This window comes from Argiope bruennichi, chromosome 7 (genome assembly GCF_947563725.1).
Source record: "Argiope bruennichi chromosome 7, qqArgBrue1.1, whole genome shotgun sequence".
In the NCBI taxonomy this organism is placed as follows: domain Eukaryota; kingdom Metazoa; phylum Arthropoda; class Arachnida; order Araneae; family Araneidae; genus Argiope; species Argiope bruennichi.
In genome coordinates, this window is record NC_079157.1 from 109205118 (window position 1) to 109227273 (window position 22156).

The following is a 22156-nucleotide window of genomic DNA, read 5'->3' on the forward strand; positions in this document are numbered from 1 at the left end:
GTATAAATTTCCGAATTAGTTATAAAATAGAGTGAAACTCAGTTTTAAAAATACTGGAGGGACTACAATTTTTTTAAAATTAATTTTCCGACAGAAATTGGCATTGAAGTCCTTTTATGACCCTATTTGATTATCCTAAAATTAAAAGTTTTTTTATTTATTAAGATAAAAATAAATCTGTTTTTGTCATTTTTTTTATATAAAAAAAGACAAAGTTTCTCTCTCTGAGCTCATTTCTATCTTTATTCTATTTCCGTCCTCGAATTTTTCAACTACATTAAAATTTTATTCTTATGAATTTCGAATTTCAAAAAGTTAAAGACAATATTTTCAAATTAATTTTATTAAAATAAGGATTAGATGATGATAAATGCTTTAAATAGGTGCATGAAATCGATAGTGCCTTAATTCTTTAATGAAGTAAAGATTTAATGGCATATGGAATTCTGACTTTATTGCTAATCAGCCGTCTCCAGAGACCTATCGGCATGTAATTTATAAAATATATGTCAATGTCGTATTATTAATGTCTTATATTTTTCAATATTCATTTCTAGAATCGTTAGTTTTATATTTCACAGTCCCTCTCTTTCTAACGTGAGATTTTTCTTGATTATGATAGTTTAGAATAAAATGTTAAAATATATAATCTTACCAGTTACTTTTTACGAAAAATAAGATGGAAAAAATGATGTACTTACATTTTTTCAGACAGCGAAACTTTTTGATAAGTATTGCATAAGTAAAAGTATTTATGCATTAATAAAATAAACAAAACTAATTGTATTTGCAACGCAGCTCAATATAAATGAAAAGATTACTCAACAGTCTAAAGCACCTACAATGCTTAATCACATACTGATAGGGAACTGAAATTTTGTTGATCATGTCTCAATAAAAAACACGTGTTTAACTTTCCACGCATCCTGCTAAAATTATATTGGTTTTTGTTTATGTATTTATGTGCGCAACAGAAAATCCAATTACTTTAAAACATACCTCAGAAAAAAAAGGTCGAAAAATAAAGCTGTCTAATCGTAAAATAGGCAAAAAAAAAAAAAAAAAAAAAAAATTTTGCTCATCATATAACGTTTGCACCATTAAAAAAAACCCAGATCACATAAAGATATTATGAGATTAAAAGCAGAAAATCGTTAATCATAAAAGAGATACAAAAATATTTGCGCATCATAGTGTTATACATTACGGGGTATTGCCGAATTCGACCGATAGATTCAGAGAGATGATAGTAGGCATCAAGAGGATAAAGAATCACCGTACAACACGGGGTCCCAAACGAAGTTTAGTAGGTGAAAATCGCAAAAATATAGGGAGTCCGAGAACTGTTGCAAAATGTAAAAATTTAATAAAAAATTAAAAAATCATGTTTCAACTATTTTCATTCTTAAAAGTTTATTTTCATGTATTTAAAATACGGATTTGATGATCTAGGGGGTCTTTAATTATTGAAAACGAAAATGTAATTTAGAACCCATGTTTACAAAAGTATTAAAACTTTAAGAAAAATAAAATCTTGAAAATGTAAGGAATTTTGTATTCTATAGTTTGATATAAGCGTGTAGTGCGAAAATTGTGGAGTTTTAAAGATATTCAAGAAAAACTAAAATAGGAACCAGAAAACATCGCTCTGACATCAGTACCGATATTTGCTGAAAACGTTAACAAATTCGAAAGATAAATTCAGAGAAAGGATAATAGGCCTTAAGTAGATGAAAAATTGCCAGAAACTGCAGGGTCGCAGGTAACGTTTATTCAATGAAAATCGCAAAAACAAATGTTGAAAAGACAATGAGCCTGGCGAAGAGAATTTAGGAACAATATAATCGAGAAGAAGACTTTTCGTATGTAAATTTTTCATGTGTTCGAGGAAAATAAAAGCAGAGAGCAAGTACTCATTAATGAGCATTGCAGAATCGATGGTCGTTAAACTTCATTCGCAAACAACATGCTAGATTTTTCGAATGCAACTAAAATGTGCAGGTGCACCATCATGCATTAAACAAATGCTTTGGCTTATAGTTGTCGGTATTACCTGGAGTAAATATGGAAGGATATGCTGCAAGAGAATAAGGTAATTTCTGCAACTGAGGTGTTTGGGCAGAAGATACGGCCTCAATAGATACCCTTGCCCACATGTTAATATTAAACTTGTATTGCATGTTCGATGAGATAGTGATGTGAGAATTTTTGAATTACCAAATATGTCCATTGCGCGTGTTGAAAACACCTTTTCTCGTAAAGCAGGCTTCTTCTGAGATTAAAACTCTAGCATAAAAGTGTGCATCTTCCTGGTTGGTATCAAGCATCCTGCATGCGAATTCCACCCGATTTGAGATTTTCACTGAAAAACGGTGCCTGTGACCCAATGTTTTCACTTAATTTTTCATCTATTAAATGTCTCTTATCCTTGCTCTGAATTTATCTTTCGAATTTGTTAACGTTCTCTGCGAACATCGGTGATGTTGCGGCGATATTTTCTGATTTCCATTTTAGTTTTTCTTGGAATATCTTTAAAAATCCACAATTTTCGCACTACACATTTATATCAAACTATAGAATATAAAATTCCTTACATTTTCAAGCTTTTATTTTTCTTCAAGTTTTAATATTTTTGCAAATATGGGTTCTAAACTACATTTTAGTTTTCAGTAATTTACAAACTCCTATATCATCAAATCCGGATGTTACCTACATAAAAATAAACTTTTGAGAATGTGCTTTCACTTAAAAAAATCCATAGTTAAAACATCATTTTTTATTTTTTTGTCAAATTTTTACATTTTGCAACAGTTCTCCGACTTCGTATATTTTTGCGATTTTCACCTACTAAATGTCGTTTGGGACTGTATGTTTTATGGTGCTTCTTCATCCACTTGACGCCTAATATCATCCCTTAGAATTTGTCGTTCGAATTCGGCAAAACCCTGTATAATTATCAAATAACATATATCACATTAAGGTTATATCAGTTTAAAAGAAATTGACATTTAACCTTAAGAACGTTGAAAGATAAGTATTTAAAAAATAATCTCTAGAATGTTTATCAAAAATACCATAAAATTTATATAAGAAATAATAATTATTATAAAATACGCTTAAAGCATTTAGAAATAACTTTATGTCTCTGAAGGTTTTAGTTCTTTAAAGTTAACTAGCTATAATAATGTTTTGAAGCCGCTGCTATGTGCTTTAGTTTCCAAGTGAATGAGTGTTTCTTATGTGAGATTAAAACCTACGTATTTTAATTTTCAAATACATGAGAAGGGAGAAATATAACCGCTAAAAATTCTACTGTCAGCTTTTGATAAATTTACTGGTTCTGACCACTTGAATCAATATTTAAATTACATGATAGCAATTTCAGAACGAAACTCGTCACTTTAGTGTCAGTTTGTGATCGAATATCAAAATGATCAGTTGGTGATTCATGGCCAGATAGAAAGTCTGACACCTCACCTTGTATGATATATTATAAAAATTACTTGTTCAAATTTCCACGTCACACTACCAGGCGGACTTTTATTTTAAGGCGAACGATTTAACATATACACCAGAATCAAACAAACAATGGATCTTTGCTGAAATTCGCTTCTGAAATTATGATCGTCTTATCTTGAAGCCGTGACCTTACCACCAAGCCACCATGACAGAATTTGTCTATGCAATTTTTGATGATATACGGATTTACTTAACTTTATACATAAGGAAATTTCTATTTAAAAAAGTGGATATCTATAATATTTTTTATTCGGGAATCTTGACGATAGCTGTTAGAGTAAAATATCAATAGAAGTATTAACGCATAAAGTCATTTTGCATTTCGATTCAACTAAATGCAAAGCTAAATTTTGCAAGTAATAGACTTTTAAAGGCTAGATAGTGAGTCACATTATACATCATTAAATGCAGAAGATCTTGAATACTGACGGTGCCCATTTCTTCTTGCTGCTTGTGTTACCTGTTAAGAGAAAAATGCTACATTACACATTAAGGTTAACTGAGTTTAGTAACATTAAATCTGTTTTGGACATACATGGTAGCAATTTTAGACAAAAAATTCGCAATTTTCATACTATGCCGTGGTCTGATGGTTGACTATCCATGGTAAGATAATAATGTATTAACTTCCTTTCGAAAATCCAGCGCCATACTCACGGAGGGCAATTATTTTGCGACAAACAATTAAAGTACACCAGGCCCTCATGCACAAAAAATCTTTGCTGAAATTCAGTTCTAAAATTATGAATCTCCATTCTTAATGCCGAGATCTCATTTTGAAACCACCTAGACATCATTAATATCTGACAGGAGTTTCCTGACGGCAAACGTTTAGTTTAATTACATAAATATTCTATTTCGAAACAAACACGATAGTTGTTTTGAACAAATCTACTTACTACTAGTGTCAAACTACTTACTACTAGTGTTTTACTAGTATCAAACTATGAATGCAGTAATTAAACAAGCATATCATTTCCTTCGCCATTCCGACAGAAGGATGTTTGATTATTGGCATTACATTGAACATATGCGAGGTCCACACATGCGGTTGAGTTACAGAGTAGAATATCGAGGCTTTACAACAAGACAAATATCATTGTTTTTGTTTCTAATGGGGTTTTAGATAAAAGAATGATTATCATGACATTTATGAACTTCATTCATAATATTTTGATTCAACTCCTGAAGAAATGGTCTTGATAGGAGACAAAAGAAAAAGGTAGGTGACAACAGTTCTGAGAGTTATTTAAAAAGTGCACAAATTGTTCAAATTGCTCTGTTAGTGCAAAATTTTTCATTTCTGGTAGTTCTCCTATTCCAATTAATTGAGAAAGACTTAATCTAATGTCATTAAATGATCATGTGGATTCAATCCTTTCTGCAAACATTAAAGACTCTGCCATACAAATGGTCTACAAATGAAAAAGACAGAATTATAAATAAGACAAATCAACCAATAAACCGCTCGAGATTCTAATTCTCTAGTCATGTTTTAGAGAAACTTCATCTCAATTCATTTAAGCTGCATTCATTCCTTCATAACCGTCGTCTATTTCGTCTATTCATAGCATTGATCCTCAAATATATAAGAGAAGCAAGGAATTTTAAAACATAAAAGCAAACTGCACACAGTGCTCGTGACAAAAATAAAGGGTTATAAAAGTGTCAAGAAGTATCCACGTTGTCAATGATGCCATTATGTAATTGTTACTATTAATTTTTCAACCCAAAACCATTTTCCACGGTTATATTCTCTCGAGAATTGAAAACACATTTTCAGAACAAGGTGCTTCCGTCAGCAAGAATGAAAAGTAATACATATAGAATGTTTCAATATATCTTGAAGCCTTGCATAATCAATATTAATGCAACTTTCAATGAAACTTTGCTTGATTTGAAAGCTTAAATTCAGTGATTCCATTAAGGGGATAGAATTGCAGAAGCTCGCTGAAATTACTTTTTAAATTTAAATTTTGCTTTTTATTCAAATGTATTTATTTTTCACTTTGAAAATTGCGTTTTGCTTGAGAGTTTAATGTTCAAAAAAAATGACCAAAACAGAAATGAAATAAAAAAAATTTAGAGAAAAAATGAAAAAATAAATAAATGAAAAATAGGGGAAATGAAAGTGGAGCCGCCGTTAATAATCTAATGAATGTCCACTGCATATACAATTGATTGATTTATATAAAGACAAAAAGTAACATCTCCTTATTTTGAACAAAAGATATTCCAAGTAATTTCATATTGCTATAAAGAGTATTCGTTAAAGAATCAGTAACATTTTTTATGATTAATAAATCAAACAACCTTATGTTACTTATCGAATTACAATTATTATCCGATCATTGCGCATTCAAGATATTTAGATTTCTGATACAAGATATCTTTTCCCAATAATATTTTCTTAGTTTATCTAAATAGTCAATGATAAAATTTTCTTCTCCAATGCTTTTTTGAGAAGCTTTCTGTTTTACTCAGATGTTTGAGGAAAAGAATTCTTTGAGACATAATTCCGAAGAAAAATTATTTTTGTGGCACATTGGTGAGCAGTTTTATTGAGAATACATTAATATGTTTACATAAAATTTCATCACATTTCAAAAAATCATGTATCAAAAAAAAAGAAAAAAGAATTTGTAAATTCACATTAAAATCAATATTTTGAAATTATCTCTTTTAAAAGTGTAGAAAGTACCAAACATTTTCCATTTTTAATTATTACTAGGCTATTTTGATGCTTCTATTTATAATTACTATTATTCATTATTTCAAAACTGCAAAAAATGAGAGAAATTTTTTACACTATACTTTGAACTTAACATTGGAACATTAAACAAAGAGAATAGAGAAAAATTACATGATATTTGTAACTTTGCTTACATCCTTTTTATGTTGTTTATTTATTTTAGAATATTGTTGTATGCTAATCTAGAATTTGTGTTAAGGTTATTGTAGGAAATCGATCTTCAAATTTCTGTATATAAGCAGCCTAAAGAAACTTCCCTTCAATCTAAAAATGAGAATGACCAAGTTTCAGTTCAAACGGCAGATTTAAAGACCTGCCTCATCAACCTTAAATCATTCAAGAACAAAAAGAAATCAAACTTTGCCTCTATAATACTAAAACCTAAATGATTTGATTTTAGTTTTGTACAGAATATTGATGAATCCCTTTTTATTTCCATAACTGTTTTTAGAAAAGTAGTCAGGATCAATGTAACAGATATTGAAATTTTACTTTTAAAAAAAAGGATAAATATTTATGTTTTCTAAAATTTTTAGCAATTTAGTATCAGGTAACTGAAGTAATATGCTTTTCATTCAATAGATTTTTCATAAGATAGTTAAGTGAAAGGAAGAATTGGATAGATGGGGGAGGGGAGAAAATAATGACATATGAATTAATTATTCACTATAATCAAACTGTAAAGAATATATATCTCTGAAATAATTTTTACAAAAATAAATTTATGAAATAGAAATAATTCACCTCAGTACAAAATCATATATCGAAATTTGAACAATATTGAAATAGATATCTAAGTATATTAAACTAAGTGTCCGAAATTAGGAAAGTGGTAGACAATTTAAAAAGTTCTTCTTCATAGGTTAGACTTTGCGATTAAACTGCTCTGTAATAACATATTCTGCAATTGTTTGCAAAATATATTGTTACAGATTTTCCTCTCACTATCGGGTTTTTTTGATAGTGGGTGTATGGTGTGAAAACACAATCAGCAGGCGACAGTAGAAAACACGAAGACACGAGTACACAAAGACGACGAATATTTACAGCCGAGAAGAACACAGAACAGCACACAGCAACCCATTACAGCATACCGTAACCCATAAGTAGTAATCGGCCACAGCACACGAAGCGGCCAGACAGAATCCAGCAGGAGAGGGGATCTTCGGCGCTTCGCTCTACGGTCTCTCCAACAGTATGCTTCTCACTGTCTCTTCTAGCTCACTGTCTCTTCTTGCTTCACTATTCTCTCGAAGACTCGTTAGTTATCGGTGACTCCGACTACAATTTCCGACGACGACCCAATTCAACAACACCGCCATAGCTTGAGAGTGCCGTCCTTTAATAGTTCCCAAAAGGCGGGTCTAGAATCTTCTATACCAATCAGGCGTATCTCGGTTCCTAATGGACGGATCGACAAAATTCTCGAAATTTCGAAACATTTCATCACCAAAGTCACCAAGTTTGCGCTAAGCTCTGGGATCACTAGATCGGCATCCGGCAACATCCAATACGGATGACTCTAAATCAGTCTTTCTTCGGGACACCATTCGGACTGGGAAACAAAATTATACGTTTGCAACAATATTGTTTCTGTTTTCCATCTCTCACAGTGGTTATGTTGCAATATTATTCAAAATGACATATGACTTTCTTAGCTCTTTTTAGTATATGTTATTGTTGTATTGTGACTTATGGCACTTTATAAGCCGCTGACATTTATTTGTCAGCGATTTAAACCAAGTGAGAGGCTCTTTTTTTTCAGTAGAGCCAACTAAGGTCAAGTGTACGACTTGGCTACTTCATGCGTCGCATTCGCTAGCACAACCCCTTTTTACAGGGGGGGGGAGGGCACATTCACACACCACAGAAGAACATCCATGCCCGAACCCGGGACGCCCAGATCTTTTAGTATATATATTTTATTTGTAACTAAACTTGTAATTAATTAAGCGCACCTTCAAAGAAGCCAAATGTTTTTACAGCATCTGAATCTTAATGGAAGAAATGCATTAAAGTGTTGAATCTATTGGAGAAGTTTGAATGTTAGTGATATAATAATAGTAAACTTCTTTCTCCAAGAGATAATGATCTCCCTTCACATTTGTTTGAATATAGCAATTAAGTAGTCTTGCATGATTCTTTCATCTTCAATTAGAACGCTTCCTGCACCGCCATTATTAACATAGCATTATTGCACTTTTTAAAACTTAATTATGTTGATTTGTTTGCATAAAGCTCAATAAAAAAGGTTTTGGATTCAAAAGAACTGTCAATTTAGGTTCTGGAAAATATGAAAAGTTCCATCAATTTTTTCCTAATTAATTAAATTTCAGACATTTGTGAATCCTGATTGATACATAACGTGGTTTTAAAAAAAATAGAATGAAACTTTAACATATTTTTTTTTTAAATATAAATAAGTAACTAATTTTGATGACATTTATTTTAAAGTTTCTAAAGAAAAATTTCTACTCCAAAATGAGACGCTATGAAAAAAAATAGTTTCGGACCAAAAATCTCAATTTTGGACCTAAAAAATCACAAACACAGCAATAAAAATTCTTTATAACTTTTTCTGGATTGATTAACTCTATGATTTTAAACTCTGTGAATTAAAACTAGTTACCTGTCCTGGACCAATTACATTCATTTTTCACTTTTACATTTTCATTTATATTCTTCTGGTAATTTTGGTCTCAACACGGTCTGCTTTTTCCGTTTTTTCGTTATTTTCCACAAAACATTGTGAATTTTTCTAAAAAAAATTTGCTTCTCTTCAAAGTAACATGTGGGAAGGTGTCATTCCACTAAGAAAAGTAAAACTCCTCCGTTATGAGCCTTGTATTGTTATCTATTTTCTAACTTAACTTTAATATAAAAGAAATTGCATGAAACGTAGCTATTGATTGGTATTTCGTAATCTTTAATTAGATAAAGGACATGAATAAGGGTATAAAAGTATTCGGATAGATTTGGATCTGAACATTTTTTTCTATATTTCTTCAAAAAGAAATAATAAATCATGATGGCGAGGAGTTAATTCGGATTTACTTGGAATTTGGTATTTATTTATGGAATAATGAATTCTGTTCTTTATTTAAATAATTTAAAATTATCAGCTCAAATTTCGTGTTTGGAAACAAATTTATTTTTTATAAGGGTATTTTTATTTATTTTTATTGTCTTTGGACGCTATTTCTAAAAGCCGAATTTTTTCTTTTTACTTTTTTTTTTCTTTGACATAATAAAATGTTTACATTAGGAATTTTTCAATAAATTGTCTGAAAAAAAATAGTTTCATACAGAAATTAAAGATTGATGTCATTGTAATAGAGGAAGAAAAAACAAACAAATCAAGCTTAAAATATTACTATGCTATAATTTTTCGGTTAGAAAGTTCAATATTATTTTTTTACTTTAATATTTTGAAAAAAATAACTATACTTCCAAATGATTTGGTTCTTTATGACAAAATTAAGTTCCATTATTACTTGCCCCGTTATTTTCAAATTTTGTAATGCTTGCATCATATCAGCTGCATTATATTTAAATCAGTGAAAAAAAGAACAGTACAAATCCTAATTATGTTATTTTTTTTTGTGTGAATCTGTCCGATAAATATAGATCTAAGCATTGAGTGCACTATTCAAGCCCCCTGGCTCAAGGCAGATTTATAATGTTAAGGAATTTAAAAAATTAGATTATTGTCGTAACATAAAACTTAACCATCTTGAAGTGAGAAATTTAGGCACTTATTGTTCTTTTTTCTGATTAATTCAGTTACATATGTGTTAAAAAATTGGAACTAGATAAATCAAAAATAGAAAATGCAAGGTATCAAAAGTTTTTATTGTATGATGTAAATTGTAATAAGAATTTTTTTTTCATTTGTAAAACTATTTTTAAGAAATTGTCACACTTTAAAAATTATTATACTTTCTATTAAAACATCAGTTTTCAAGTTGCTGCATAATTCTTAGTCTCGGATCAAATTAAATTAGATGAAATTGTCGAAACACGACAGTTGTCAGTCAGTAAATCAAGCAACCAGAAATTATAAGAACAATATATCGAATGATTGATATCAGCCAGTTGTATCTGCGAAAAGGAAAATGACTTTAATATGAGATGTATTGTACATTTTGTAAAACAAAACTATTTTACAAACTAAACCAACCAAACTAAAAAACTAAAATACTTTCACGTCACAATACATTATTCTTATGATTGATTATGGATTCTTGGATAATATTTATGAGAAGCTGGATTAAGGAATGATTTATCAAGCGGCAAATAAAAAAAAACATGATTAGAAATAAATTATTAGATATCCTTTGTTAATGAATATCTATCCAATTAATTTGAATTAATAAACTAAAAATTGCATTCAAATAAGAGTTGATTCTCGAATTACTATAAACTAGAATACTACCTAGCTACATATTGTGTTAGAATTATTTAAATTTTTTTAAAATTCCAATCAAATGATTAGATTTACATTTCCAAATTTCGGAAACATATCAAACAAGCGGGGATATTTTAGGGTTCAAAAGATTTATTGCGTTTGGTACTTGTATGTGTACATAAATGCTTAAAGTCATTATTAGAACTTTGATGGCAAAAAGCAATAATTTTTTTTTATCTATTCCACTATCTATGATATCGTGGAGTATATATTTTTCTAACAACACTTCAAAATACCTAAGAAATTGGACTAACCTCCAGGGACTCAAGAAAAATAGTCTCTTTAGTCAAGTCTTGTCTCAGAATATAATTCCTAAAAATGTAGAGCCACATTCTCTTCACTCCTGTATGAATCCTACTGAAGAACTTACCAGGGTTCACTTTCATTTCAACCTCCCTGTTCCCATTAATAAAAAGGAAAATGCGTCAGAATACCTCAGACAATTGGCCTTGGAAGTCATTAATAAAATCCCTAAATGTGACATTAAATTGTATACTGACGGCAGCAAAATCGACAATTCTGCAGGTAGTGGCATCTATATTGTAACTCCTCAGTCTAGTTTTTCTCTATGTCAGCGAAATCCAGACTTCTGTTCCGTTTTTAGAAGCGAACTTTTAGCAATCGATGAGGGACTTAAGAAAATTTTACACGAAAATAATTATAAGAACCTTTGGATTCTTACTGATAGCCGCAGCTCAATGGAACACCTTAACAATTGGACCTATGTTGGAGATAAAGCAAGTTTGTCTATTCTTCAGAAGTTGAAGCTGATTTCACTTCAACATGATATTCATTTCCAGTGGATCCCATCTCATGTGGATCTACTTGGTAACGAAATAGCAAACAGGGTTGCAAAGAAAGGAAGCAGCCTAGCGACTTCCTCTTCTGCTGAGCTCACACACTTAGAACTATTCTCTCAGGCGAAATTCCTAAATAAGAAGAATTGGATGGTTCCCCCTACTCATGATTGGTATAGAGCCAATAAGCCGGGGCAGTCCTTAAATCTTCCTTGTGATAGAAAAACCAACACTTGCCTGTCGCGCCTTGCCAGTGGCCACCTTAAATGTCTTTTCTTTTCTCAGGGTGAAAAGTTTTACCCTCTTTGCCCGAAATGCTGCCAGCATCAGGCCTCTGCTGAACATATTCTGGACTGTCTAGGATTTCAGTGGGGAGAAATTTATTCTTCTCCCTTCCTCGTTTTTGACTTTCTTCTTGTCAACGGATTTTTGGATTTGGTCTGACTACGTCAGACCATGGAGATTAGCAACATATATTTTTCTTTGAACTGAGAATCTTTTTGGTGGAATCACTGCAGCACCTGTTGCCATTTTCGCTCCCGAAATTGAGTCTGAACCACCATGGCGAACCTTTTAAAAGAAGTCTTTGTTTGTAAACAACGAAATATAGTACAGCAACCTCTTTTTTATGCACGTATTTTTAAATGTTATAAATACAACAGACTCATTATCAAATGATTATAGTCTGCAATGCCTGCAATAAAATATAACAGAGAAAAAAGATCTCACTTTTATATAATAATGCACACTCTCAATGAAATGGAAAAAAAGGACAAAGTGAATTTTTTAAATTTAAGAAATAGTGATTGTGATTTAAAAGTTTTTCTAAAGCGCATTATATGAGCATCCCGAAATAAATTTTTGTATACGCATTTATGATAGATTGCTAAATTTCAAGGCCTTTTATTAAAAAAATATATATATAATATTTTTACTCAATATTCTTATTTTCTGAACTGTTTTCTACAAAACCGTTTGAATTTTATTTTTTATTTCATTCTTTAGAAAGCTACATTAATTTTTAATTTGCATAAAACACGTCTTAATATTATTTTGTATCCTTTAATGCTATTTTCTCAAATTCTAGACTTTTGTACAATTTTCTTGCAAAAAACACCATAATTAAAATGTGATGCATATTTTCTATTTGAATATGATATAGTAATTCTGAACATTTTCTATAGTTTCTAACTAGAAACTAACCAAATTGTTCATTTAGAAACAGTCTATAGCTGTTTTAATACTTCAATAGTTGTTTTAATACTTTAAAAATCCATGAATGGTATATTAATTATTAGTTATATCTCAATATTAAAGGCTAATTATAAATATAACCCATTTTTTAGTTCCAGAACTAAGTAATAGGTTTCTTACGCTATCTGCAAGTTTTTAAACAAATCAGTTGATAAAACCTCTAAATTGGAAAGTGTTTGCTTTATGTTTCTTTTTAGCCAAATCTCTCTCTCATTACTAATTTCCACCGATTTTTTAAAAATATCTTCTGACATTGAATTAATATATTTTTTTATAAATATATGCCAGCCTATTACATGCAAAAAATTTATAAAAATATATATATATAATTATTTTATATCCTTTTTCTTAAAAAATTCTTTCCAAAATTACCACGCATTTAAAAAAAGAATATATAGTAAGAAAGTTAACTAAATTATTCCTTTGATAAAACTTGATGTAATATTAATTTAATTTCCCCTAATATAGAAAAATGGATGGAATGGATTGATAAACAACGAAGGGTAAAACTATATCTGTTTCTTATACAAAGCACTATAGCGTTCCAATGTAAATGGTATCAAATAATCGCATAACACGCCTCTTATACTCTACACATTTAATTTCGGAATGCATTGCGCATTTTGCGTATATATGCGTTTTATTGTAAGGGACTTGAATATTTATGTTCGTCATGTGATGTTAATTGACTTCGTTATAATAATATTTCTGAATTCAAAAGGCAGATTGTTAAATGAAAGTGAAAAAAGAATATTCATTTTTTTTATGTTCAGCTTATGCCATTAATTATTTCTTGGTTGTCGATTTCTCCATATATAATCAATTAGTTTCACTTCATGTTTAATAAATCAATGCTAATAAAAACTAATAAAGATATCATGTAAAGTCTTATTAAATACTGCAGGGAAATATAAAATTTTTAAACATTTCTTTCATACTTTAATATGAAGAAATTTAGACTTTCAAAGAAATGGGAAAAAAAGCCGCAATTACTGTATTATGATTTCGTGTTGCCTTTTCCAACTGGGAGATAGAAGTTCTTGCATAGTAGGCTCCATATATTCATCTAATTTTATTGATTGGATACCATTATCTAAAATCTGTAGTAAGAAGAGAAAATCTGTGAAATTACTTAATAAAATATTCGAATGTATTTGAAATAAACTAAAAAAATAGTCCTACCTTACTTAAAATTAGGTTGATAAATTGTGGATTTATATTATAAGCAATATTCAGAAAATATAATTTTCACTTCGAAAAATATAATCACAAAACAATTTTAAAAGTTTTTTAACCAATTTAATAAAAATAGATTTTGTAAATACACTTTTATTATTGCATTTATAGACATTTTTTTAAAATTTATATCCCCCTCCTGTAATCTCACATTTACAATTTCCTAATATATATATTAAGTAAATTTGAAATCAGTTACTCTTACTAGGCGATGATATATCTGTTGAATTAAATATAGTTAAATTTATAATTTAATGGTAATTAGTATCTGAAAATACTAAAATAATGTATTATAATCGAAAACACATAAGTATGCATAGTTTCAAAACTCATTGCAGCGAATAAAAAATTCTGTATTTATAAAAAAAAAAGCAAAAATAGCGATAAAATTGGTGTTTTTCTAATTTCAAGATTTCTCTACTAGAGTTATGCTTAGTAATTTCAGTTATTTTAATTCGTTTAACAGATGGATAACATGATGCATAAAAATATGGAAATAGCAAGTCAATGTGCATTATATCTTATTTCATGAAAATTTCCATTTTTACAGACTGTGAAAATGTATTTTATATAGCACAATTTCCAGTCCTAGTTTTCAGACTTTTAATTATATTATGTACTTTTATTTAGGTACCATTCTACGTATGATCATGTACCGGTACTTCATTTGCGTTCATTTTCTCGATGCAAGATTTAGTTCCACATCGCTGCATTCGTAAACTGCTACACATGCCCCCATATAATCGGAAATTTATATAATGACATCTACTAGCGGACTTTTAAATACCTCCAACACCATTTAGCTTTAAATTCATCTAGTTGGCTTTAAACTTCATTTTTTCTGACATGATTTTTTTTCTCGTTTAAAACTTTCTGTTCCTATCTCGCTTACAGTTCTGTGAACTAATATAAACTGTAAAGTTTTGAGTTTCTGAGTTATTGTATTTATAAGCATCTGAAAGTAGAAACCGATAGACGTGTAACCCATTGGCAGATTTAGTTCAATTTTTTATAAAAATTTGCATTGTTCGCATTAAATTTGTGTGCCAAATTTTACCTATATATCTCTTTACGTTCTGATGTTAACGAATTCATTTGTAATAGAATAGCCATAGGGATAGGTGTTCTCTAAATGGATTTCCTTCAAAATTTAACAGAAATTTGCTAATTTGGATTTTAAATTCATACTAAAACTCTTCCTATCAGTTTAAAGAATTTTATAAAAATCCGATTCTCAGACAGACATAATACAACAATGAGTGTTTTCGAAATTATGGAGATCTAAAACTTGGAAATAAGATAATATTTCAAATAAAATTTCTCTAAATTTACCTTTAACCTTGAATTTGCACGTCCAATATTTTTTTTTCAGAAACACTATATTTATTTTTTCACTCGTTTCTGGATTAATCCATTTGGTTTGACCCCACTCTGTTTCTTTTACATTTAGATCGATATCAATTGATCGGAATGCAGGATGATTGAAGTTTCGATCATTACCTTTATTCTCTGAAAGAAAGTAGGTATTCATAAAAAGTAATATTTCGTACCTTCTTTTCATTATCGTGGAGCAAATCATTCAAGAAATCCATGTTAATTGTCTCACATTGAGGCGTCATCATCTGCGCATTTCCAATAGCGAACAAAAATTTGTGAATAGCGTAATACGTAGCAAGTACACTGAAAAGAAAGAGAAAATAATCCAAGAATAAAAAACATGAAGTATTTTAATAAAAAGTAATTTTTTATATAAAAGTACTGAGATTATCCAACAAACAGGAGGCATCAAATTAAATGTTAAAAACAATAAAATGAACAATTTTTACATTAGGATAAATGGTGTGATACGATACAAAAAGGTACAAGAAAAGCGAATAATGTTAAGCCGAGAAAACCAAGTGAAAAAAACTGGAAATCTTGTAGATTATAAAATCAATGAGAAAAAGTACAACAATACTTTAAAGAAGCATTCATAAACACACGCAGTACATAGGCGAGGTTGATCAGTGAGAGCAGTTCCGTACAGAATACTGACATACCGTACAGAAATTTCAGTGAATAAAAGGGAAAGAAAAACTGTTTTTTGCTACTGAGTAGTTGAGATTAACATGCGGGTTTTCTCTTTTCCTACAGAGATAGATAAATAATTTTATCTCAAGAGCTATATAAATTAATTATATCCCAAGAATTATTGCTGATTTAGGTACGAAATCGCATATATACATTTTTACATAAATAGAATAATAAACACATATAAAATATATAAATATGACATATATATTCTAGGAAACCCATTATAAAAAGTCACGCTTGATCGAGTTATTAAAAATCTCGATTACCTTAATGAAAAAACTTTCGTCTTTATAAATAGGATTAATTATGTTAATTTGAATTACCAGTTTGTCGATTGAAATAAAAATGTGTCCTCGAGTAATTTCCATCAATCTATTTTTTTAGAAAATTTGATAATATATGACAAGGTCATAGAAGTGTCCAGTAATTTGCTGACGAATGTACATTCGCCTGTGAAAAGTTCATAAGCTTAAATATATTTGATTGTTTTGCTTAATTAATGAGATAAATGGATCTTTTAAAGAAAGAAAATTATATTGATGCATTATGGAACTGTACAATGTTATCCAATAGGTTCTCCAATGCTTACTCCTTGTTTGGCAGAGTTCATTCTGTTTGAGAAGATGTTAACTAGAAGAAAAAAGATTATATGGATAATCCGTGAAAATCTCCCCCAAGAATAAAAAATGAAAATAAAGTATTTCATAGTCGAAAGTGATTCAATGGATGATATATTTCTAATGTGAAATCTTTTGTGCTTTTTTCCATCACTTACTGGAAAGATCGTAACTTTATTTCCAGAACTTTTCGAAACTTTGTTTATATGAATAATTTATAGGAAGTCAATTCAAGTTCTAGTAATAAATTTAATTGAGATAAAGCATTAAAAAGTTTGAAAGAAGACTTTCTGACTATCATTTTGATAACATGGCAAGTTGTTTGTAATAGTTTTTCACTTTACGTAATTCCTTATTTATGTATCATTTTATCAATTGATTTTTTTTCTGTACATTACTGATGATATTTCTGAAAAAAAATTATACTAAACGCGAAACAAAGAAAAATGTCTAATGATATCTTATATTAAAATTTTATTTTGTACATGATTATTTTAAATCTACCCAGAAGAACTCTTTAATTTATATGAAGAAAATAAAAGTCTATTTAAAAGGACCATATTCGAGTAGAGAGAACGGGTGACACCAAAGAATCTCCTTTGAAATATTCTGATTATTTTTTCTTTTGATGAGTCCGAACCTGAATGCAGATTGTATTCATTACGATTTTCTGAATACCTCATAGAGATATCTGGACAAGGTGCATAAAATGTCCTCAAGAATTCCACAATCTATGTAGTGAAAATTAAAGATTGAAAATTATTATGTTGTTTTGTATTTCAACAAAACATTTTTATTCAGTATCTTTATTTCCTCAGTTGTTCTATACATATAAGATAAAACGAGTATTTTTTTATTTGTATTTAAACAATTTTATTAATTTTTCTTTCAGATTCTTTTTTTATAGCTTTAATTATCCCAAATCGTAGTTTTAATTTCAGTAAATCATCCAAAATCAATAAATTCCAGACACAACCAATACTTCTTCAAAAATTTTTGAAATTCAAAATTTCTCGCTTAAATAATTTTTTAAATATGTTTCCTTGACAACTTTAATGCACAATTAAATATATAGATTATCCTCTATGGACATAGTAGGAATATTTAGTATGTGATAGGTTTTTTTTCTGTAACAGCTGATTTCAAAACTTTTACATGATAATTTTTTCAATATATTTGTTAAAAAAATTACAAATACTTTCTGATGTTGGTTGATAATGACAAAAAGTCAGCTGATTTATTCATGAAATATTACATCCCAACTTTTTAAAATACATCTAATATTAAGAATGTTTACCTTATATTGATTAATTGATCAAACCAGCCAAGTTTATTGGCTTGGTTGGAATGATCTCAATTTTAAAAGACTTTATAAAAATATTATGATGTCGGTCTTCAAAAAAGACCATAATAAATGGTGTCCATTAATTAGTTATTAATAGTTTCGTTACTTGCTGGAATGACTTTATAAATAGGAAATAAAATATCCTTCAAAGAACAGTATAGAAATTCTCTTAGAATTCATGTTCCATGCTAACAGCACTTTCGTCAAGCAACGTTCACATGATGCCAACAATTGCGTGCAATGGAAGGCCACGCCCACTGTAGGAACATTGCGGGATTCCAACGGGACAATAGCAAATAGTTCGCTCATCGGGACAACTATTTCCCATTGTCTCATTGCGGTTATCTGACCTTCCTGAAGTAGGCGTGTCCTTCTATTGCGCGCAATAGTTGGCCTTATATAAACCCTGCTTCACGCTATGTACAGAGTCGGATGGTTCTATCTAAATGAAGGTTTTTAGAAATCAAAGGTTATTAAAATATCTCATTTTTCATTCACAAGAAATTCATTAGTGTTTAGAAAATGACGCATTTAGAAAGATGAGTAGATTTTATAATAAGCATCTGGAAATACTTGAAATAGTTTTAATTTTTCTTGCAAAATAACATGTGCCCAGCATAAGAACAAGTTCTTAAATTTAAAAAAAAAATGTGTTTTAAATGTTACAAAAATCCACAATTCACAATTAAGTTCCTGATTTTAAAATTCGATTAAAATCATTAAAAATTCGATTTAAAATATTTAACAACTGTTGATTCATTTTTCCAGAATATTTGCAAGGAAACTATTTTTCCTTATTTGATAAAACATGCTTCTTACACATTACCAATGTAAATAAATCTATATATAGAATATGAACATAATCAATGAAAGAAAAGGAAAAAAAATTGTTCGAGTTTTAATGCAGTCTCTTTCATATGAAAGAAAGAAATTGCATTGAAACCTTTCAAAAACTCTTACCTGGGTTCCTCGCCTTTAATTTTTAAAATAATATCTACAATGATTCCTGGAAGTAAGTGTTCGTTGATACTGGCAGTCCAATACAAGAATTTATTTTTCACGAATGTAAAATTTTCATATATTTAAAAGCATTTTGTAGGACGAAAATTCTGACAACTTTTATTGAGTTCGATCCATTTATTCTTTAGGGAACCTGTAGAGGTGCAATTTACAACTAATGGAGATGATACTCTGAAAGCAAAAGAAATAAAACTGTTATTTGGTCATGAATTGAATTACGTAATAAAAATTAGTCATAGAATGTATAATTTTGAAGTATTTTCATCTTAAATTTTCTCCACTCGGGATCCCTTTCCATCGCAAAGACGTTCGTTAATACCATCAGTCAATCAAAGAAAATTTCGCAACACTGCATTCTGCATTCACGCAAAAGCAAAATGAATCAGTAATTCCCAGAGGATTTCCTTCGTTACAGGGCGTGCCTGGTTCGTGAGTGCTTTGAATAAATAGGCAAATAGAAAACTTAACAACAAATTTATTGCAGATTCGTTCGAGTTACTCTGCTCAGTAACTCCTTCTTCTCCAAGATCAAACACTCGAATGGCATCACTCTTTTAATTACACTCGCGCTAGTTGTCTAGCGCGAGTGTAATTAAAAGATTCATTTATTTTAAAATTAATTAATTAATTTCATTTAAATTAAAATCATTTATTTTATTCATTTATTTTTTTCATTTATTATTAAAAGTTGTAATTTATTTCCTAACGCTTCAAAATCCAATCACTACAGCCATAAATTAAAGCAATTCAAAATTGATAATAAAAAATGTGATACCCGGGAAAAAATTCGTTTCGTGCGAATATAATTAGAGAGACGTTAAGATTTTTTTTAATTAAAAAAAAATATTCCAGACGTCATACGTCATACTACATTCATTTTATGTAAATCAAAATAGCGTTGAAACAACTGGTTCAAAGGGATTCTTCATTCGATCCCTAAAGCAAGCTGTATTTACCAGATCGAGCCTTGATGGTTGAATTGTTCTATAAGAATAGGGAATCGACAACTCTTGCACTGCGATAGTGTAGCTTAGAAAAAGTTATAGCGCAAAAATATCATATTTCATGGGAAACCAAATTTAATTCGAAATCTTCAGGAAACGGAGAGTTGGGAGATTCGCAAATAAAGTGACAGACCATCCATGACAGACATAACTCCTCGTTGTACAGATTGTCGTGAAAGAATTGCCAACCAAGACATCAAAGCGAAATACCAGTGCTTGTGAAACACGGATAATAAAGGGGATTCCGGAATAGTTCAACTCATTTTGGACAGAAACTTGGATGCGTATTCGTATGAGATATAGGCACTTCTCCAACTATTAACAGCAGACGCAGCTGAAAGAAAAAATTTTGATGAACAATCATTGGCTCAAACGGAACGTGACCCAAACGGCTGCTGAATGTCTACAGTCAAATAAATTCAACTTTTTGATAATGAGGACTACATGGAAAATAACTGTATCTTTGCGATATTAAACCCTCACATATATCTGCATTAGCAACAACATTCTCCTCGTGCGATTGTTTGGTATCGTTTTTCATTTTGGATTATTTCTTTTTTGAAAAGAGAATCTAAAATGAAAAATGATCCTTGTATCTGGCTTGAAAACATTTACACTTATTTTAGAATAATATATACGCTTTTGCATGACCACTTTGTGTCTGCATTCCAGAAAACGCTTTACACCTTTCGCAGCTTTCATACAGGATAACACTCTGTTACAATCTGAGTATGGCGTTTGTGTTCTAGGATTTCATTGAAGGTTGATGTTATAACTGGCCTTCTCGATCGTCAGACTTGACTCCGGAAGATTTTTGTTTGTCGAAATATTTAAAATCGCGTGTGTACCTAAACTTCTCGTTGTAAAAATTGCCATTAAAGAATTGTCAACCAAGACATCAAAGGATCATCAATGTTTCACAAGACTTCTTGCGAAACACGGATAATAAAGGGGATACCGGAATAGTTGATCACATTTTGACAGAAATTTGGATGCGTATTCATATAAGAGACAGGTACTTCTTCAACTATTAATAAAAAATTTTGCTGAACAATCATTGGCTAAAACAGAACGTGACCCAAACGGTTGCTGAATGTCATGTAGTTAAATAAATCCAACTTTTTATTGCATAATGAGGACTACATGAAAAACAACTGTATCTTGGCGATGTTAAACCCTCACATATATCTGCATCTGCAACAGCATTCTCCTAGTGGGATTGTTTGGTATCGTTTTTCGTTTTGGATTATTTTTTGAAAAGAGAATCTAAAATGAAAGATGATTTTTGTATCTGGCTTGAAACCTTGTACACTTATTGTAGAATAATATATTACGCTTTTGCGTGATCCCTTTGTGCCTGCATTCCAGAAAAGACATGCGGTACCTTTCTCAAATTTCATACAGGATAGCACTCTGTTTCAATCTGAGCATGAAATCAAGACGTTTCTGTTGGAGGATTTTATTGAAGGTTGATGTTATAAATTTAAGTGACTTTCTCGATCGTCAGACTTGTCTCCGGCAGATTTTTGGTTGTCGGGATATTTAAAATCTCATGTGTACCAAAGTTTCCCAGCCTATTTGGCAAAACTTAAAGTTCCCATGCGACGAACTTAAACGATAGCTTCGATTCAATATGCTGCACTCAGGTGTAACAGATATAAATAGGGGCTCATTTTGCGTAATACGTTGTGATAGTGGAACATTCTTTTCTTTAAAGTATATATACAGTGTCATGCTATTGTGATCTGTTTCCGTGTTTGTTTGTGCTTACTGAGTGGCTTCACTTTTACCATTGTATGGCAAATAACCGTCCTCTTTCGATTACTTTTGCAAATATTTTTATAAGTGGTAAAAAATCCAACACTTGTCTGATCATAATCTTACAAACAGGAATAGTTTCCGTGTATTGCTTCATCCATCAGTTTTTTTTTTTTTTTTTTGAAATATGCAATGATGTACGATATATACACAATATATAACATTTTGAGCAAGAAAGAATCGAGAAAGCACTTTGGCCTTAATTCGAATTGAGTACAACATTTATTAAGTATTTATACTTTTCTTAAAGACC

At 30.1% G+C, this 22156-nt stretch overlaps 1 protein-coding gene across 2 annotated transcripts in view; it reads right to left on the minus strand.

Moving 5' to 3' along the window:
* Nucleotides 1-19143, minus strand: part of LOC129976391 (nose resistant to fluoxetine protein 6-like) — a 56665-nt gene extending 37522 nt beyond the window's left edge. The window contains exons 1-4 of one of the 2 annotated variants that reach the window (XM_056089927.1): nt 19022-19143; nt 15577-15706; nt 13784-13890; nt 3917-3979 (exon numbers count right to left, since the gene is read on the minus strand). The gene's annotated coding sequence lies outside the window, so the exon portion shown is untranslated. The remainder of the gene's footprint in view (nt 1-3916; nt 3980-13783; nt 13891-15576; nt 15707-19021) is intronic. The other variant, XM_056089926.1, reaches the window with a different exon arrangement.
* Nucleotides 19144-22156: the final 3013 nt, after the last annotated feature.